Source organism: Salminus brasiliensis, chromosome 19 (assembly GCF_030463535.1).
Source record: "Salminus brasiliensis chromosome 19, fSalBra1.hap2, whole genome shotgun sequence".
In the NCBI taxonomy this organism is placed as follows: domain Eukaryota; kingdom Metazoa; phylum Chordata; class Actinopteri; order Characiformes; family Bryconidae; genus Salminus; species Salminus brasiliensis.
In genome coordinates this window covers 5578509-5597968 of record NC_132896.1, presented here as the reverse complement: position 1 = coordinate 5597968, position 19460 = coordinate 5578509, and the positions used below count along the sequence as shown (strand labels likewise).

Here is a 19460-nt window from a genome sequence, read left to right as displayed (position 1 = left end):
TGGAGATTCAATCTGTTGGTCGAAGCATTGTGATTTCGCTTTTAGTAATTGCTACCACACAGCACATTCAGATTCAAGAAGACAACACAGATTAAGCATACGCTTCAGTGATGAACCTCCTGCTTCTTCTTCAGAGCTAATGTCCATTAACACACATCAGTAGTCCATCAGGCAGTATCTGTCTTGGTAAATGAACCTTAAAGGTGCCCTAGAATTTATCTTTATTTATCTTGCCATGGTTTAATAATAGGAGTTCAGTACAGGGAAGTGACAAGACATGAACCTCAGCTGAAACACTGTTGTTCCTTCTTTAAAAGAAAATCCAGCAGAATGGTAAAATGGGTGGATAAATTTAGTGCCTTCCACCATAGACGCAGGTCCTCTTTCTTGGAAAGAGGTGGATATAAGAAATACAAAAAGCTGGAAAATTAGCCTGAATTTAACCCCGCCCTCCAATAAATGTGACGTGACAGTCTTGACATAATATTTACACCCTAAAATAATGGTGGAAGGGTAAAACACGACTGTGACTTCCGGAGAATATGGTGTTGTTGATACTGGAGAGCCGCTTGATTCCTCCAGACTCTGGGAGTTATGGGAATTCTGGATGCTACAGGAACTCGTCCCTGTGATTGCGGCTTTTCCTGTGCCAGCCGGGGAGAGAAGCAGGGATCCAAGCTAGGCTAAAAGCTTAAAGTTATGCTAGCTTTTCAAATCTTACAAACTATAAAGAAGCACCAGCTTATTGTTCTTTTTACTGGCAAACCTTGGGAAAGTCAAACCCCCAAAAAGTGGGGGTGAAGCTAAAAATAAATCGGCTACCATCTTTTTAGCTTGCTGACAGCACATTGTGCTAAAAGGACACAACAAAAGGAGAGCAACACTATCCGGAAAGGCTCGGATAATAATGACAGTGCTTTTGTTACAGTGCTAAAACGGTGACGGCTCAGGGGTGCCGTAAACCAGCCAACACAAGCAGAGCCTAAAGGAAAAACAGCCTGTTTCAGGGTGGTATAGAGGCTTCCTAAAGGACTCAAGTGTGTGAGTTTAAGACTGGTTTCTCTCATTTCCATTGATTAGCTTCAGCAATGAACTCTTCTATATTAACAACTCTGCATAGTGCCTTAGTGCCACCAATCATTTGGTTAAACATCTGCAGATTAGTCTTGTTCACAGTAAATGGGGAAGATACTGATGGAACTCACACGATAGGTGGCGCTGCTGTTCACAGACTTGAGCCCCGCTCTGACAGAGAGCAGACAAGAGAACCGAATAGCTCGAATAGCTGGCGTTCATTCACAAAGAAACCAATGTCATTCCAGTAAACACAATGGTCGATGTCGAGGTCAGCAAAAATGATTGAGGTCATGTCCATACACTGTAATATGAGTCAATAACATAATTATTATGACAGGCCTACTGAGAGGACACAGAAAGAGGACAGTATCCGGTACTATCTGGTAAGTTACAGTGTTAAACTATGCTATGCTGTGAAGGACCTGTGAGCTGCTGCAGTGCCATGAAGCAGCCAATGAAAGCAAAGCTTCTAGATTTTCCTCTGTAAAAGAATGTGCAGCAAAATAACAGGGTGGTAAATAGGCTTGTTACTGGACATCTGAGCATTTATGCTCCTACCAAAGTCACATACTTGCTATTTCTACATCAAACACAACTTAAATACTCAATAAATGCAGTCCAGGACACCTTTAGGTCAGTATGCAAAAATATGCATGATGATATAATAAAAGTGTGTGAGTTTAATACTGATTTCTATCATTTCCACTGATTAGCTTAAACAATGAACTCTTCTATATGAAATAATCTGCCCCGTGTATGAGTGCCAGCAATCATTTGGATAAACATCTGCAGATAAGTCTGGTCCACAGTGACTGGGGAAGATAATGATGGAGCTCGCAGCTGCAAGGAAGATACTGAGCATGCAATGTCTCAGTCAGTGAGGTCCAACCAGCCAAGTCTGCGAGGAACATAATCACAGTGTTTCTGGTTTTAACTGCAGGGTCAATTTGGACATTCTCTATAATTAACATTAACATCAGGGCTGCAGTGCCTGTTATAGGAACAGGCTCTACTTAAGGGGAATGCACGATGTCCAGCTGTGTGTGTAAGGTGAGACCAGAGCGTTGGGTATCACAGGCTGCACATCTGTCTCGAGACAGAGGCTGGAGTCTGGCTGTAGCAGCTGCCTCTACAGCCCTGGGGCGAGAGTGATTAACACCTCACTCACAGCTGGTGGGACACTAAATGGACCACTGTTCTACTATAATATACAACTCTAATAACACAAAATAACACCACACACACAGACAATTTCCAGGAATACGGTATAAGTATCAACTGGCAACCCAAAACGTCAACTGGCAAGACAAAGCTAATGTGTGTAGAGTAGCTTTAAGCCACGCAGACATGTGAATAACATTAGTTATCTGGTTTCAATGGCATCTGTCGAGGGGTAAGAATTTATAGTCAGTTCATGAAGGTGATATATGGTGAATTTGTCAAGCATAAGGATCTGAGCTACTTCAACAAGATGACTGGATCAGAACGTCTCCAAAACATCAGGCAGGTCTTGTGGGGTGTTCCCCGTAATCAGTGGTCAGTACCTACCAAAGTGCTCCAAGGAAGGACTAATGGTGAACTGGCGACAGGATCATGGGCACCCAAGGCTCACCGATGCACATGGGGACTGAAGGCTAGCCTGTCTGGTTGTATCCCACAGTAGAGCTGCTGAAGCACAAACAGCTGCAAAAATGTTCATGCAGACTCTGTCCTCTGAAGGCAATGCCTCGACGGGTCAGAGCTGTTTTAGTGGCATAAAGGGGACATTCACAATATTAGGCAGATCAGTGTATTGCTACTTACATATAAAAAAAAACAGATCAAGCAGAAGTAGAACAGCAGCAGCTCAGAAATGACTTAAGTACAGACTAACTTACAGAATCAGAAGAGGAACTGAAGTTCATTAGACTTCATCTGTCTCCATTTGGTCCTACTCTCCAATATCCAACCACACCTAGAAGGAACACCCCTTCAAATGACTGCATTTAGCTACTTTAGGTTGCATCCATTGCTGACACAGATGTGCAAATGCCCACACACACACAGCCTGTCCCTGTTGAGTGGCATTGCCGACCGAATAGAACAAACATGAACCTATAGGCACCATGCCTAATGCCTGGTGTGGGCTACAGGGGTAACCCCCCCCCCCAGCTTTGAGCTGTGAAGCAGTGGAACTGGTTGGTGCCCCATCCAATACTTTTGGGATGAGTTGGGGATGATAAGGTGGGATGGTGATCATTAAACATCCTGACCTCGCCAACGCTCTTGTCACTGAATGCAATCAAATCCTCACAGCAAAGCTTCAAAATCTAATAGAAAGCCTTCTTGCCTGGACTGTAGAGTCCGTTACTCCAACGAAAGCAGGATAACCTTTTATTTGATACCTTTAATTTCAGAAGAAACAATGAATGAGCAAGTGTCCCAATACTTTTGTCCATTTCCTGAATGTAAAAAACGGTATGCAAGTAAGTGAAGGCTGAGGGGTGATCAGGACTCGCTAGAGAGCTCCTCCCATACCTGCAGTAAAGTAAGCTGGAGAGCCCGCATGGCATCTCATGCTCTAAAGAGCCCTATTTAATCAGCTGCGGAAAAAAGGATCCCCACCATCGCTGAAGGCTCAGTGGAAAACCAATTTTAACCCTGGACAGTTTGAGGCCTGTGCACATGTGCATGACCTGGGTTGGTTGCGTTGATGGTCGTGGAGGAGGGGAACAGAAGAACCCAAGCAGCCATCCAGCCATTCGCAAATGGAAAATTCTACCACACAAGAGGGACAATTTGGAAAACATGGGTTAACTACAATCAGTCAGGAGGTTTCACTGCCCTGTGCCCTGACACATGAGCAACCGACGCTACACAACCCACAAAGTGACAGATGTAAGTGGCCAGGAAAGCGGTATTCAGTGCTGTGCCTCGGCTGTACACTAAACACTCATACTGTAAGCTATGTACACCAATCAGCCATAACATTAAAATCACTGCCAGATAAAGTGAATAACAATATTTATAACATGTATATGTGGGTTTTAAAATAACTTAGGAAGAGACTGTAAAGAGACACGTAATTGTCAAACCGTCCGTGCTACTTGCACAACCCCCCAATATATCAGGTAAAAATTTGGAGATGGTATGACAGTATGAAAAAAGTGGATAACATTAAAGCTGGGCAATATGACGATATTTTATTGTATCGTGATAAATGTTGTTATCATGAAAACAATAAGCTTTTCTAAGCATATGGAGGAGACTGTTAGTGCTTAATAAACACTGATCAGCTGCAGGTTTCATTACTAACAGTGTGATTAGACTGGGTTAATGAGACGAAATGCAGCAGATGTAGAGTATAAATCATGTATTCAGTACGTGAGAGGATCTTACTAATAGTTTATAAGAATCTGTCGCTACTGATGTTTTTTCGTCTGTAGTTATATAGTATTATATAGTATTTTTACCACTTTTACCACAACTTTACAAAAACATGGCCCTTAATGAAACTACAATGGTTCTTCTATGGCTTTTCTCAAAGAACCATTTGTAGCCCTTATTTTTACGAGTGTAAGTGTACACTACAAAGTGCACTACTGCTGTAATAAGGAGGGATTCTGAACACAGCTGTGGCCCAACACCTATTCAAGGATTTCTGGACTCAGGTTTCTGAGTCATTGTTACATTACAACATTATTCCATTCCTAATGCAGCAGGTGTGTGTGTATATATATATATATATATATATATATATATATATGTGTGTGTGTGTGTGTGTGTGTGTGTGTGTGCACTTTTCAAAGGTTTAAAGCAAACTTTCAAGTTTATTGACACTCGCTGAATCAACAGTGTAGACTGTGAGCGTTTTTGACAGAACAATAGTGGAGCTGGAACAGCCATCACAGCACTCAGTCATACCGCCTTAAATCACAGACTTGAGCCTTTCACTGGGTTCTGAGCTTCTCAGATATCAAAGGTCTTCCATCGCCCTCAAATAATGCACTTCCATCCCTTTCAGCTCGCAACATGAAAGTGAATCCCACACTCCCCCTCATATTTCTCAGTGCTACGCAGACAGCACGCTGCTTGAAAGGACAGCCAATCATAAACTCTCATTTCATCCCCATGCCCTTTTTCTCCTTAGGCTTCCTGGCACATACAGAATGTGTTTATTCAGCTAAGCATCAGTGTTTACTTAGAAGGCTTTTCTCCCATCCTTTAGGCGATGTAGCTTTTCTTTGTGTCAGTTTTTTTAAACCATCTGGCCTTCTCACCCTGGGAGGATGACTCAAGCCCAGTCTGGTTTCTGCTTTACCCACTCCACGTGCCACGACGGCAATGACTGCTCGTTTGCTGCCGCCCGTAGCTCCACGTCCATGAACACACATGCAAATTATCTTTCAGAGGTTTAAAGTTAGAATATCCTGTCAGTATCAGTGTCAGTATCGGCCAGTACTCAAGGTTTCGATATCAACAGCGGAAAAAAGAAAGTGGGATCGTGCCACCTCTTGAGCTAAAGCATGCTTTTCTTCTGTATTACACGCAATCTTGAGATTACTGCTAGATGCTGCAGGTAGACTGGCCCTTGTTAGCTGTTCACGATGAACAAATCTAACGACTGTGGAAAGCTTGGACTCTGCTGGCTGGTTGCAGTATGACGTAGCTCTGCCCATTCCCATATGTTACGATGACAAAACAGCCTGTTTTCCATCTCCAGTGTCTAATTCCAACAGTTCAATAAAGACTAAAGAAGATTGCTGACTTTGTATCTGTTTTCAACCATCTGACTCAAGCCCAGTCTGGTTTCATCTTTGCCCACTCCATTCGGTGGGGTGGATGGATGCCAGTGTTTCAGAAGGCTCCCGTGTCTGTGTTACCTCCTGGCTCTCTCCTTACATCGTCAAGACACACTCTGATCCTGTTCAACTATCTCTGTTCTCCATAAATCCAATCAGAACTGATTCTATCTCCATACCTACTCTGAGTTAATGACTGCCCACTTGGCTGGCCTGACACCACAGCAAGACTGACTGTTGGGCTCCCCTGCTACATGCATCAGACCATCTGCCCACCCTTCTGCTACTGATACCTGCCTACCGATTATATCGACTATGTTGAAGGTTACATAGACTCTGTGCTATTATGTTCTACTATAATTATATTAGTTATATTATATTATGATTATATCAGCACACCTGAGCAAAAGAAGTCTTATGTGGTGGTACAGCCACTTTTTATTCAATAAAGTAATTTTGACCAGAGGAAGATGGGTCCCTTGGGTTCCTCCCAAGGTTTCTTCATCCAGCTCTAAGGAAGCTCTGAAGTTTTTCCTTGTCACTGTCGGGTTTTAGCTGTTTTATTGTTGTTGGTCTTATTACTGGAATCCTGTAAATCTGCTGTGTGACATCAGTTGTAAAAGCACTCTACAAACACATTTGACTTGCATATCAGTATCGGCGTCAGCGTCAGTACACAGTGTACTACAAGTCATCTTAAAATTACAGCCTGGTGGATGGACAACTTTTCAACGACTCCAGCCCAGTCTGGGTTCTCCTTTACCAACTCCATATGCCACGCCAGCAGTTGGTGCCAGTTTGACCAGCAAGTACCTCTTGCCACGATGCCGGCTTTGTGTCATGCCGTTTGCTGCTGTCCCTAGCGGGACATCCATGACACGAAGCAAACAGTGCGGTCAAACTTGAGTCACGTTTCTAAATTCAATTATGCACAAGGCCGAGGATGAGGGGTTTAGAAGAGGCATGAGAAAGAGAATAAAAGACATGCAGTCCATCTTCTTACAGAGCCACTATTGGTGACTCATGAAGTTAAGGAGCTTTCATAATGACAGGTTTCTAAAGTCTGCAAGTTCTCCTTAGGCTCTTTATAGCTTTGGCCACAGCAGAAAAAAAAACCCTGCCCACGTAATTTATCATTGTGTTTCTGAATGTTTCATTAAGCGCACACTTGTGTTTGTGTACACGTCTCACCGGTAATTATCGGCCTGACAACCAGTGTATATGCTCTTAAAGGTGCTGAAGAGAAAGTGTAATTAATGTAGGCTGTCATTACCAGATAATTACCCATTGTTCCAAGTGCTTTCTCTTTTTCGTCCGACTTGCAAATGCCAGGTAAATAACCCAGCGGCGCTGCATCGATAAACAGCCAGTGAAAATGGCCCATCATGTTCCAGAACATGACTCTGAGAAAGCACTTTAAGCACTATGTAGGTACTGGCAGGCAATAAACAGTCGGTCGAGTCACCGCGGAACAGAGCGGCTGCCAGGGTTCCCACACATGCGGTTCCATTTGGCGCCTATCATTACCATTGTCATCCTGCCATTGAGCCTGTCTAGGCCTGGGTGGGTGGAGACATCATTCAGAACGTATCACAGTGTGCCTGAATGTTCCCTAAGTGCTCCAAATCCACTTTTTATCCACTTTTTAAATGTGAGCGGTGAGTGAAAAGACAATCGTCAGGGTCTTTTGAATGGCAAGCAAACAGTGTTCAGTGCACAAAAGGCCTGCACTTATTCTATGGGCTCGTTATATGACAAGTCATGGGCTTACTTGATTAATTGTTATTCTTTGTTGAAAGTCCAACCTAATCCATTAAGCCTAATCTGCATGAAAGAAACGACCCTGTGGGCCAGTCTCTTGAACCTGGATTAAGCCTAATCCATGACTAAAACCCACTTTCGGTGAAAAGAAACACATTTAAATTGGTGTTGAATCCATGAGTGTGGTCTCCAGTCTAAACATTGGGATCTACACTGGAGAAGCTGTACAGTCACGTGAAAAAATGTGATCAAAATATTTGACGGAGAAATATTACACATTCAACTGAAGAAATGCATATAGGCATACATTTAGAGGAGCCTGTCTTACTTAAACCTCAGACATTTAGTCTGCTCTGCTCTTGATGGTTGAAGTGAGTGGTGAAGATCAGCTCTCTGAGAGCTCTCTAAGGCCTTTAGAAAGAATGTTGTAGATGCAGAAGAGTCTGAGAAGGGGTTTTAAAAAGATCCCAGAACAATTAGAAATGTGAACACTATTTAAAACAACTGCCAACTTGGCCAGATCAGGCCATCCCAGCAGGTTCAGCCCAAGAGCAGAACACAGGATCAGTAAAGAAGTCTCCAACAATCTGATGACAAAAAGTCATCACAGGACCAACTGGTAGCTCTTGACAGCCAACGTCAGCATCTATCATAAGAAAGAGAGCACCCCAGTTTGACTGTCTAATTGAGGTTATTAGCTACTAGAGTGTCCTGACGTTTTGGCATCTATTTTTTATATTAAATAAATGAAAGTTAAATTGTTATTGTTTCAAAGATGAAATACTGATATATCATATTATAATTAATTATTATCTATTATCTATTTAATCCTAGTTCAGCTCCGAGTCTTGTGTTCAGAGCACTATCTGGTGTCCCCAAGTCGCCATTAACAGACATTTTACAGTGGAACCTGAAAACAGACCATAATATCTGACTCTTTATATAAAACTCTCACTGAAACGCTCTGTTTTACCAGCGGAGAGACCCGGATCAGATTGGGAAGCAAAATAACCTGACTGAGACTCTCTATGAGACGAATTATTATCCAATTTTTACACATGACTGTAATTTGTTAAACGAATATGAATAAAGAGGAAAACCAGTGGCAATCTTTCATTAAAGAGAAGCGAGAGCACTGACCACATTATCCTGAAGAAGAACTGGGGTACCTTGGAAGGAACATCCTGAGACACTGCATGATACCAAGGTGACATTCCAAAACCGGCTGGCTGCCACCCCCATTCCACACAACCCTGTTCACCTGAAGCCAGCTGGCTACAGCCTGCCGTTACAGAGACACGGCGTGGACTCTGACCTTGAGGCCAGGGGAGGGTTATGGAATGCCTTTGTGTTTCTCAGACACACTGAAGGTTCCAGTAAAGAAGATAAAGAGAGCAGAGCAGAGTCCCTGTGGTGAGTTATAGTCACTCAATTAGGCAAATTCCAGAAACCGACCGTTGCTCGTCTGTTGAGCAGACAGGGGCTTCTATGCAGTGGGGGACTGAGGGTAGCGCAGACCGAAAGACACAATACTGTAGATATCTGCCCATTCTGACACATCACCATTCAGAAACTCCATTTGGAAAAAATGGAAAAGAATTACCAAACTCAGGAAAATGAATAAAATCCAGGCGTCCAGCGTCACCTAAACGTCCGGCTCTTTTCTGCAGTTCTATAAATACACTCGCTCAGATGTCCAATGCTGATCAATTCGTTCAGCAATGATCTGCCAATGATGATATTATTCTGATGTCATGGTGCATCCCTCAGAAATGAATACAAAATACAAGTAGGGCCGAGCTAGCTTGACGCTAAAATAGCTAGCTACCAAAAATTATTTACCATTTACTTGCTTTATTCTCTTAACAGTGTCTTGCGACGTCACCAGGGGGAGCTGTGGTAGTGAAAAATGAACCAAAAAGGAACCAAAAAGTCGGGTCGTGTAGTTACCATGGAGTGGAAAAGCACCGATTATGTTAAATAGATACACAACATAGGTGTTAAAGGGTATCCATATTGGCTAGGGGTGTGAGAAAATATCGATATATCGAAGTATCAATATATTATTTAGAGCTGGGCAATATGGCAATATTTTATTGTATCGTGATTACTTTTGTTATCGTTATAGACACTGCGCTTTTCTAAGCATATGGAGGAGACTGTTAGTGCTTAATAAACACTGATCAGCTGCAAGTGTTATTACAAACAGTGTAATTACTGGATTAATTAGATGAAGAGCAGCAGATGTTGACTACAAACCACTGTATTCAGTAAAGGAGAGGATCTGAATAGCAGTTTTAATAAACTGTTGTTACTGATATATTTGGTCTGTGATGACACGTATCAAGATAAATATCATGTATCGTGAAAATGTCTTTAAATATCGTGATCTAGTATTTTTACCATATTGGCCAGCCATTATATTAAGATTGTGAAGATTGGGGCAGACAGTGGTTCATTTAGTGTTGTGTGTAAACCTCGGCCACTAGATGGCAGTACTGTAGTCAGTCTTCAGATTTTATATATATTTATATATATAAATTTATACTACTTTCTTAAATGTATCACAATATATTGTTTTGCTCACAGTATCGTAAAATAATCGCAGTCTACTAAATCGCAAACCTGTATCACGATACGTATCGTATCGACAAGTTTTTGGCAAGACACAGCCCTAGTATCGGTCTAGTATCTGCACAAAGCACTGAGGGATTTGATTGGATATTGGAAGAATTGAATCTGATTTTGTGACAAATCCAGCCTGCAACAGCACACACTCACACTGTGATGTGATGTTAGCTGTGTGTTTCTTCCTGTGAGGAAGAATGGCCTGCTTTTAGATGCTTAAGTAAAGTTTCGATATGGCTATCAGCCAATACTCAAGATCCTTAAATCAACATCGGGATAAAAGTAAGTGGTATCGTGCCATCCGTAGTGTTAAAGGCATGCTGTTCCTATGCACTACAAGTGATCTTGAGATTACGGCCTGCTAGAGTGGCCCTTGTTGCTATGAACAGACCAGACAAAGGAGTGAGGAAAGGAATAAAGGACTTCAGCACTGATGACACGGATAGGATGACGGTTTACGTACATTTCAACTCCATTAGCGCACGAGATAGACTGTAAAAAAGCTGTAAAGTGGACCTTGTAAACACCCCTCCTCCCCATCCTTATCTTAGCCATTAATGCATTTTAGACTCCTTCCATTTAGTCTACGGCAGTTTCCTTTGGTTACTCATTGAGACGCACACGAGCACAGCTGAACACTAGATTGGGTAGCTGGTTTTAGATTCACCACCAACATTTCCGTCCAACCCCCACAAGTACAGGCTCGCCTCGGTGTCCCGTCTCAGATGAAAGTGATGCGTTTCTTCTCAGTTACATCATTTTAACGATGAATATATGCAGTGCAGAGAGAGAGAGAGTGGGAGAGAGAAAGAGAGAGAAAGAGAGAGAGATAGAGAGAAAACATGGCCTGTCTAGTCTCAGTGGCTCTACGGGTTGCGTGTCTTGATCCTCCGATATACAGCATTAGAGAAGCCGGGTGCAGCTGGCCTGCTCAGGCCAACCCGGGTGAAGAGTATTTCTCAAGGATGAAGCAGATGAACCCTGGAGTGAAGCCCTCGTGGCCTTATACAACACTCTGACTTCCAAGAAATCCAACAGACCAAAGCATAGGTGCTGGTTAGAGATGTTACAATGCCATTTTTTAGTTGTTCATGTGTCAGTACTGTAGGTTTTAATGTCTTAGAGTAAAGTAAAGTAAGTTTAGTCGAATTGGCTTGGTTTGAAATTGCCCATTCACTTGAAATAAACATCCTAGACAAGGCTATCATGCTTAAGCTACTCAAACACACAGCTAATCACAGTTTCAGGTCAGATTTGGTACAGGATAACAGATGGTACCGATGGGATTCATTGATTTGTCTTCATTGGCTTCCCATATCCCATTTAGCATTTTCTGCTATCAACAAATTACTATGCAGTGGTGTTGACACTAACAGAAAGGCGGAATCAGAGCTTGGTTAGGCCGTGTTCCAGCTAACTGAGGCTAAATCACACATGTTTAGAGGAAAAGCCTCATATCTGAGAGCTCAGAGTCGAGTGAATGATCTTGGGAGTGTTTCGACTGTCTTTCAGTCAAACTCAGCTTCGCTAAACTTGTAACTACAGCGTCCCACAGGTCCCACAGCGCCCCCCAACCTGTGTCTCTCTTAAATGTACATGGGGGAATGAGCTTATTTGGCCATGTACTAGATATTTTGATCTTTTTGTTGTAGTCCTACCGTTATATCATCCAAGCCTACTGTCTATATATCTGTCTACTGTTACATCACATCACTCTACACCAATAAGACATGTACAGGTCACTGTAGATATACATGTTTTTACATGCATAATCCAGCAGTGTAATAAACCAGTCCATGCTCATTCACTTTGGACATCTTCACAATAAGCAATATTATCATGACCCAGATTCAGTCATGAAGCAGCTACTCAAAGAACCCTTTATAGCACCTTTACATGTGTTTATTACAGAGCCTCCCCTGAAGCCCAGAGTGACCCTAGAGCTCACATTGTGCCTAATATAATTACTACATAATGACCAATTACACCACCTTCTAATACTAACGAAAGGCTGCTAACATCAAGCGCTTCTGCACATTCGTTTGGCTGGAAACCAAATCATCAGTTCTTCTTCTGTACAACTTTTTATTTTGTCTATTTTACTTTCTACTGGATCAGATCTTTCCAAATGGCATCTAGAGCATGTGTTTGTATATGTGTGGGTAATTAAGCAATGTTCTGTTTTAATAGCCTATAAATAAGTGCCATTACATTGATTAGATTGAATGACTCCTTAAAAGGGGACTGGGTAAATAATGGTGAAGAATGATGGAGCAACAAGTTGTACGTTGTACGATCAGACAACAGCAATGTTTACTATCATTTACCGGCCCAAAGCTGATGCTCACAGCAGTAGCACACTGCACTCTTTCCAACTCCATCCCCATTTCTATGCATCACCATATGCATCCTCTCCTTTGTGCTCAATGCAAAAGCCTAACATTCATACAACACTCCTTATTAGGCAGCTCCTGCTTCCATGGAGAATAATGTCAGAGTGGCTATTAATGCATACATGTCTAGACTTTCTCATAAATGCTGGCTAGTGACTCATGATGATTGCCCTGGAGGATGGAAATGTGACCAAATATAAATCCCTGCAGTGGAGCTGCTTCCGTACTCCAAACTGACGACTTCACCAAAACCTCAGGTGGAAGAACTTCCAGGAACAGTACAAGCTGCTGATCTTCTTCTCTAAAAACCCAACAAACCTCCGGTCCAGACTCAATGAAAGACAGCCCAAGGCTGTCTACACCAGCGTAGGGGGTCACTCAACACTCAAGGGATCTCTAGAAAGCCTGAAAACACCACCTCCCCCTCGCCCATGTGTGCGCCAAACCTTCAGAGATGAAGACTGAAGCTGAACACCCATCTCAATAACCGCTAATCAGTGACCAGTAAAGCAACTGGTACCAGTCTGTAGACCTTCTGCTTCAGAGCTTCAGAGACTGAAACTGCCTCCCGTCCCAAACTCCTCAGCTTTTGTTGCATAGCCCACATAAGTAACATTCCTGTGGAGAGAGCACGTCAGTGCCCTGCTCAACATTACACACTCACAGTAAACACACACACACACACACACACACCACACACTGTCTCTGTCTCTATGTGTGTGTTAATAAGAGAAAGGGTCTTTTGGGGGGTCATTACACAGCAGTGAACGGGAGCGCTGAGCTCAGCGCTGGAAGTTCATCTCGTTTCATCCAGGTTTTAGGAAGAAGTTTCCTCTTACTTACACATTCCTCAGGAGTCCGGTGGTCCAGGAAGCCCCGAATCCCAGCAAATCTCCAAACGAAACCGCTCTCAGGGCTACATAAATAAGAGCAATGGCGGGTAGCTGTAGCTTCTCTCTCTCTCTCTCTCTCTCTCACACACACACACACTCTCTCTCTCTCTCTCTCTCTCTCTCTCTCTCTCTCTCTCTCTCCCTCTCTCTCTCTCTCTCTCTCTCTCTCTCTCTCTGTGTGTGTGTCTCTCTCACTCTCTCTCTCTCTCTCTCTCTCTCTCTCTGTGTATGTCTCTCTCCCTCTCTCTCTCTCTCGTGGAGTAAATAGTTGCTCCGCTGGTGGGAAGGGCTGAGCTGTGACGTTCTGAGCCCACCAGGAGACAGAGAGGGGGAGAAAAGTGTGAATCACTCCACACACACGCACACACATACACACACACACACACCTTTTCCCACATTTGAAACAACCTACATGACGCAGGGCACATTATTAGCCTGTTCTCTGAGCTGCAGCGGCTTCTGATTCAGCAGCTGCCTTTTCCTCTTCCTTTGTTTTTTCCTCTGGTGGATCAGAAGTTCTGCTGCTGTGTAGGGATGCACTGATGTGTAGGGATGCACTGATGTGTAGGGATGCACTGATATGTAGGGATGCACTGATATGTAGGGATGCACTGATATGTAGGGATGCACTGCTGTGTAGGGATGCACTGATATGTAGGGATGCACTGATGTGTAGGGATGCACTGCTGTGTAGGGATGCACTGATGTGTGGGGATGCACTGATGTGTAGGGATGCACTGCTGTGTAGGGATGCACTGATATGTAGGGATGCACTGATGTGTAGGGATGCACTGCTGTGTAGGGATGCACTGATGTGTAGGGATGCACTGCTGTGTAGAGATGCACTGATATGTAGGGATGCACTGCTGTGTAGGGATGCACTGCTGTGTAGGGATGCACTGCTGTGTAGGGATGCACTGCTCTGTAGGTATTTATATACACATTTGAACCATTTAAAGCAACAGTATGTAATCCTTTGGGGCAGTGGCAGCTATAGGGCTCAGCCAGCTGCCACTGTTGGGCCCTTGAGCAAGGCCCTTCACCCTCTCTGCTCCCCGGGCGCCCCGCAGCAATGGCTGCCCACCGCTCCGGGCATGTGTGTTCACTGTCCACTGTGTGTGTGTGTTTCACTGGTGTGTAGGTGTGTGTGTGTGTGTGTGTGTGTGTTCACTGCACGGATGGGATAAATGCAGAAGCCAAATTCCATCTGTGTCCCAAATGGTCAATGTTAATGTTTAATGTTAATGTTAATTATGTTTTTTGGCTTAAAACCCCATAGAAATACATGGTTAATGTCCTGGGTTGTTGTAGAAGGAGCCTTAAAGCAACTCTATGCAGCATTTTTACCTTAAAATAGGAGCTTTAAAATGATTGTGATGCTCCACTAATTGTAATATTATGTAACCATATTATTAAATATTATTGTTGGGTTTATTGTTTTATTTAGATCCCCATTATTGCAAAAAATACAACAATTAACAAGAAACAAAACAAAGCACGACACACATACATACACGTACCTACATATACACACATACCTACATACACATGAGAATATAGTCGCATAAAGAAGCATACAAATAGTAATTTAATAATATATATATATATTATTAAATTATATATTATATTATATATATTATTATATTTCCATCACCTTATACCCTTCACTCGGCAGTAAGGATTCATCGACTCTCCATACGTGTGAGGTAGTGTCTTTTTTTTAAATTAATTTTTAAAAACTTATTTTATCATCAGGTTTGAGCAGAGTAACAGGCAGTGAGTTCCATTCTCTAATGGCTCTGTAAATAACCATTCTACACATATATAATTAATATTATGATTAGGAATGTGTTGCACACCTGAGCAGTACAACAGTACAGATGGTTCTGTGACTTTTATCAATAATTTAGAAATAGTTCTGATCAGAGGAGGACGGGTCCGGTCCCCCTTTGTAAGTCTTGGCTCCTCCCAAGGTTTCTTCCTCCAGCTCTGAGGGAGTTTTTCCTTGCCACTGTCACTGTCACAAAAAAAAAAAAAAAAAAAAGCACTATACAAATAAATTTGATTTGTTGATAACAGGGAGAATGGCCTCTCTATCAAAGCCACTCCAGTCTAGCCACTGCACTCTGTAACTCTAGTGAACCAGGCAGAAAAACGCCATATCATGTAAAATCCTGTAGTATCACTCTTCCACCTCAGTCCACATTTGGTAGCATCTAGGCTTAGAGGTATCTTTTGGATTCTAGCCTATGTGAAACTAAGCTAAAGATATTTTCTGAGTAAACATTGAAGCACTTTTGTTGTGTCACCACTGATTTACATGAAATCTCATTAATTTTTCATCTGTAATTACAGTTTTACCAGCAAAAGATTTCCTTCCAGAAACTCCACAGGAAGTCCACAGTAACATAATTTCTTATTGGGAAACCTATCATTTTTTTAATTGAGGCCTAACTTTGTAAGAATGTGTCAATAATACAAAATACAGCAGCAAAGATCACAAGGCAGCACCGCTGTTTTCCTTAACCTCAGCCGTAAAGATCACCCTGGTCCTAACTCTAACCTCTTAGTACATCCAGCATTTCTGAGCTTAGGAACTGATGTCAGTTACAATATCTTCACTTTTTGGATCCAATTTTGGATAGTCTTGAACTCTAAAGCTTTAAAGGCAGCTCTGTACCTGAACACAAAGCAACACAGTACTGATACATAACATGCAAAACATTTGCACTATGATTATTTGCACAGCTGTACAGATGTTAATTTTCTGTAAATGTTTACATAATTATATCTGCACATAAGGTTTTTTTTAGCTCTTTATTATTTTTAGCACTTTTTAACGTAATATTCTCATTCTATTCATTGTTTAGTGTATTTTTCTCTCTGTGTAATACTTGTTAACAGTTTGTTTGTTTGTTACATGTCATACCTGTGTTGCTCTCACCAAGTAAAATATATTGTATGTGTAACAAACTTGGCGAAATGAAGAGATTCTGATTCTGAGAAAGAAATGAAGGAAATGAGGAAAAGGAATCAACCTAAATAAAGTTTAGAACATTTACTGCATCTCTAAAATACAACAGTAGAATCATTTACAAAGCACACACATTCATCAGAGCTGTAAATGTGAATGTAGGTAATTAGTCAGCGAGTGATTCAGATGTAAATACACACTTGTCTGGGTCATTATCAGTGCTATTTAAAAGTCAATGGGACAAATAAGCCTTGCAAGCAGCCAAACTAAGCAGCCCCTTAAAATCCAGTAGAATCCAGCTCTTTAGAATCCAGAAGATCACCTTTAGGATGTGGTAGAATGGGAAATTCACAGCATCAAGGCGTTCATGAAATATTTGTAGGAATTGCATAAAGCAATCATGTGAGCCAGAATCTCAAAATCAACGTTTTCAACAGAATCCATGCCACAAAGAATTGAGGCTTTTTTGACAGTACAGTTCGGCCTTTACCCGGATTAGCACAGTGTATCTAATAGAGAGTTTGGTAATTGAATTTTTGGATTCATGCATCCAACCTTTTAATTCCGTATGATCTGAGATGATTTTAGAAGTGTACTATCAGCTATAACACTGATAGTAGAGTTATTATTGGAGAGCAGCTAAAACGTTTGTCATCTCAGGACTCTTGCAGAGTATTGCAGCTCAGTCCTGGCTGATCTTCCCCTGTGTGCCATCAGGCCCCTGCTACTGATCCAGAATGCAGTAGCTCAATTCGTCTTCAACCTTCAGTAGTTTACCCATGTAAACCATCGTACCCTTCCCTGGCTTCCTGTAGGGGCCTGCATCAGACATACAATCATGACACTGGCCTACAAAGCCAAAAATCAATCCAGCTCCTCTTTATCTGATGGTGATGGTTAAAACTCGATCCATACCTTCATGTTTTAACAGCCCTTCGAGCTTTAAGTATGGGTCTTGGCTTGACCCACCATCTCTCAGGATGCACGGAAGGCAAGCATCCAGACTTTTTGCTGTCCTGGCACCAAAGTGGTGGAACGAACTCCCCCAGAGTGTCCGAACAGCAGAGTCACTTATCTATTCAAATATCACACTGTATTGGTACTGTCTTGTGGTTCTCCACAGGTCTTGCATAGTTTAGTCATCTCTATGTTCAGGTTCTAGACATTGTGTCCTGCAAATTGTTGCATTAGGGTTACTGGGTGCTCATTTCTGGCAGGGTCATGCCTCAATACTGATTTCGGGGGGCTATCAACACTAACTTTGGATGTTCTGATGGAGTGATTAAGCACTTCTGTAAGTCGCTCTGGTTTATCATGAACAAGTTTACACAGTGCAAAGGGCAGCTGGCATATTGAAAGGAGTTAATACATTTTGACAAAAGTATTGGGACACCTGCTCGATCATTGTTTTTTTTTTTCTTCTGAAATCGAGCAATCAAAAGAGTTTACCCTGCTTTTATCATAGTACCTGTCTCTACTAGATTATGGAGGAGAATTGCTGTGAGGATTTAATTGCATTCAGTGACAGTAAGCTCAGAATGTTGGATGATCACCCCCAACTTCTCAATTCACCCAAAAGTATTGGACGGAGCACCACCATCATTCCAGAGAGCACAGTTCTTCCACTGCTCCACACTGCTCAATACAGCTGGGGGGCTTTATACCCCTCTAGCCCACTCCGGACATTATTAGGCAGCATTGTGCCAATAGGTTCATGCTTATCTGCTCCAGAGAGTCCTACTCTACTGGCATAGTCTCTGTCAGCAATGGGAGCAACTGAAAGCAGCTGACTGTGTTCATTAGAATGGGTGTCCACAAATATTTGGACATATGTACATCTTATATTAGAGAATGCATTAGTTTATAACACACGGTCAGATTTAACAGGATAAGAAGCAGCAGAAATGAAGGAGAAGGCAGCGGACTCAACAGACAGGCCAGGCATGATATTATGGGCTGTAATTAAACTGAATACATCATCTGTACATCATCCAACTGAGAACTGACAGTGCATCTGGAGAGGGTTCTGTTCGAGGCAGGCTCAGTGTTCCAGCCTGGGGTGGGGAGCGCTGGCCCATCAGGAACAGCTGTTGGATGGGGCTGGCTCTGAAGGCCTGGCTGCCCTGGAGGCATGGTGACAGAGCGTTAGAGGTTTAGGGGGGCTTGTTGCTGAGTTTGCATCTCCAGCTTCTCCCCCTCCACCTCGAGCAACCCGAGACAGAATCATACCAGCAACCCGAGACGTCTGTGACACGTTTCCTTCCTCCATTTCACGACTTCTCCTCAGAGAACAGAGCTGGATACAGGCTGAGGTTTGGAAGCCGCAGTGTGACCAGCTGGGACACGCTGACTGAACTTTGCACCTGTTCTGCTTTTTCTCAGAAAGGGGAAAGAGAAAAATAGAACGGGATAAATTATTGAGAACCTGCTTTTCATACACGCTGAGGCTAAGTGAAGCTGAGGAGCACAAAACAATGTGAAATGTCAGCATCAGTGTGCTCGTCAGGGAGAGTGGATCTCTTAATAAACCAAAGAACTCTGGGTATCCAGATTCTGAATGTATTTGAATGGCCAGATCAGAACCTTTATTGGAACATGGTACCGGTATTGTCTGTTTGGCATCCCTGCTGTAAATGTTGGAACATCTATAGCGTGTTGTGAAGACTTGACTGAGAGTTAGAGAGGTCATGTACAGATATTAACCCACTCCAAGGCTCTAAGGTGTATCACCCAATAACGACAGGGCCTTCTGTACAAACAGGTGTGGCCTGGGGGGTCGCAAGTTCGATTTCCGAGCCAATGCCACTTTGCCATCAGTGGCCAGAGTCCAAGAGATCCCAATTGGCCGTGCTTATCACTAAACCATGTTGGTTGGCACAGGCATCTAAAGGTAAATGTGCACGTATTTGTCAGTGTACAGTGTACTCTGTACAGCGAAATGTGTCCTCCGCAT

General features: G+C 42.6%; 1 protein-coding gene across 1 annotated transcript in view; it reads right to left on the bottom strand.

Moving 5' to 3' along the window:
* LOC140540895 (solute carrier family 45 member 3) overlaps nucleotides 1-13597 on the bottom strand; it is a 40649-nt gene extending 27052 nt beyond the window's left edge. The window contains exon 1 of the mRNA XM_072663351.1: nucleotides 13484-13597. The gene's annotated coding sequence lies outside the window, so the exon portion shown is untranslated. The remainder of the gene's footprint in view (nucleotides 1-13483) is intronic.
* Nucleotides 13598-19460: the final 5863 nt, after the last annotated feature.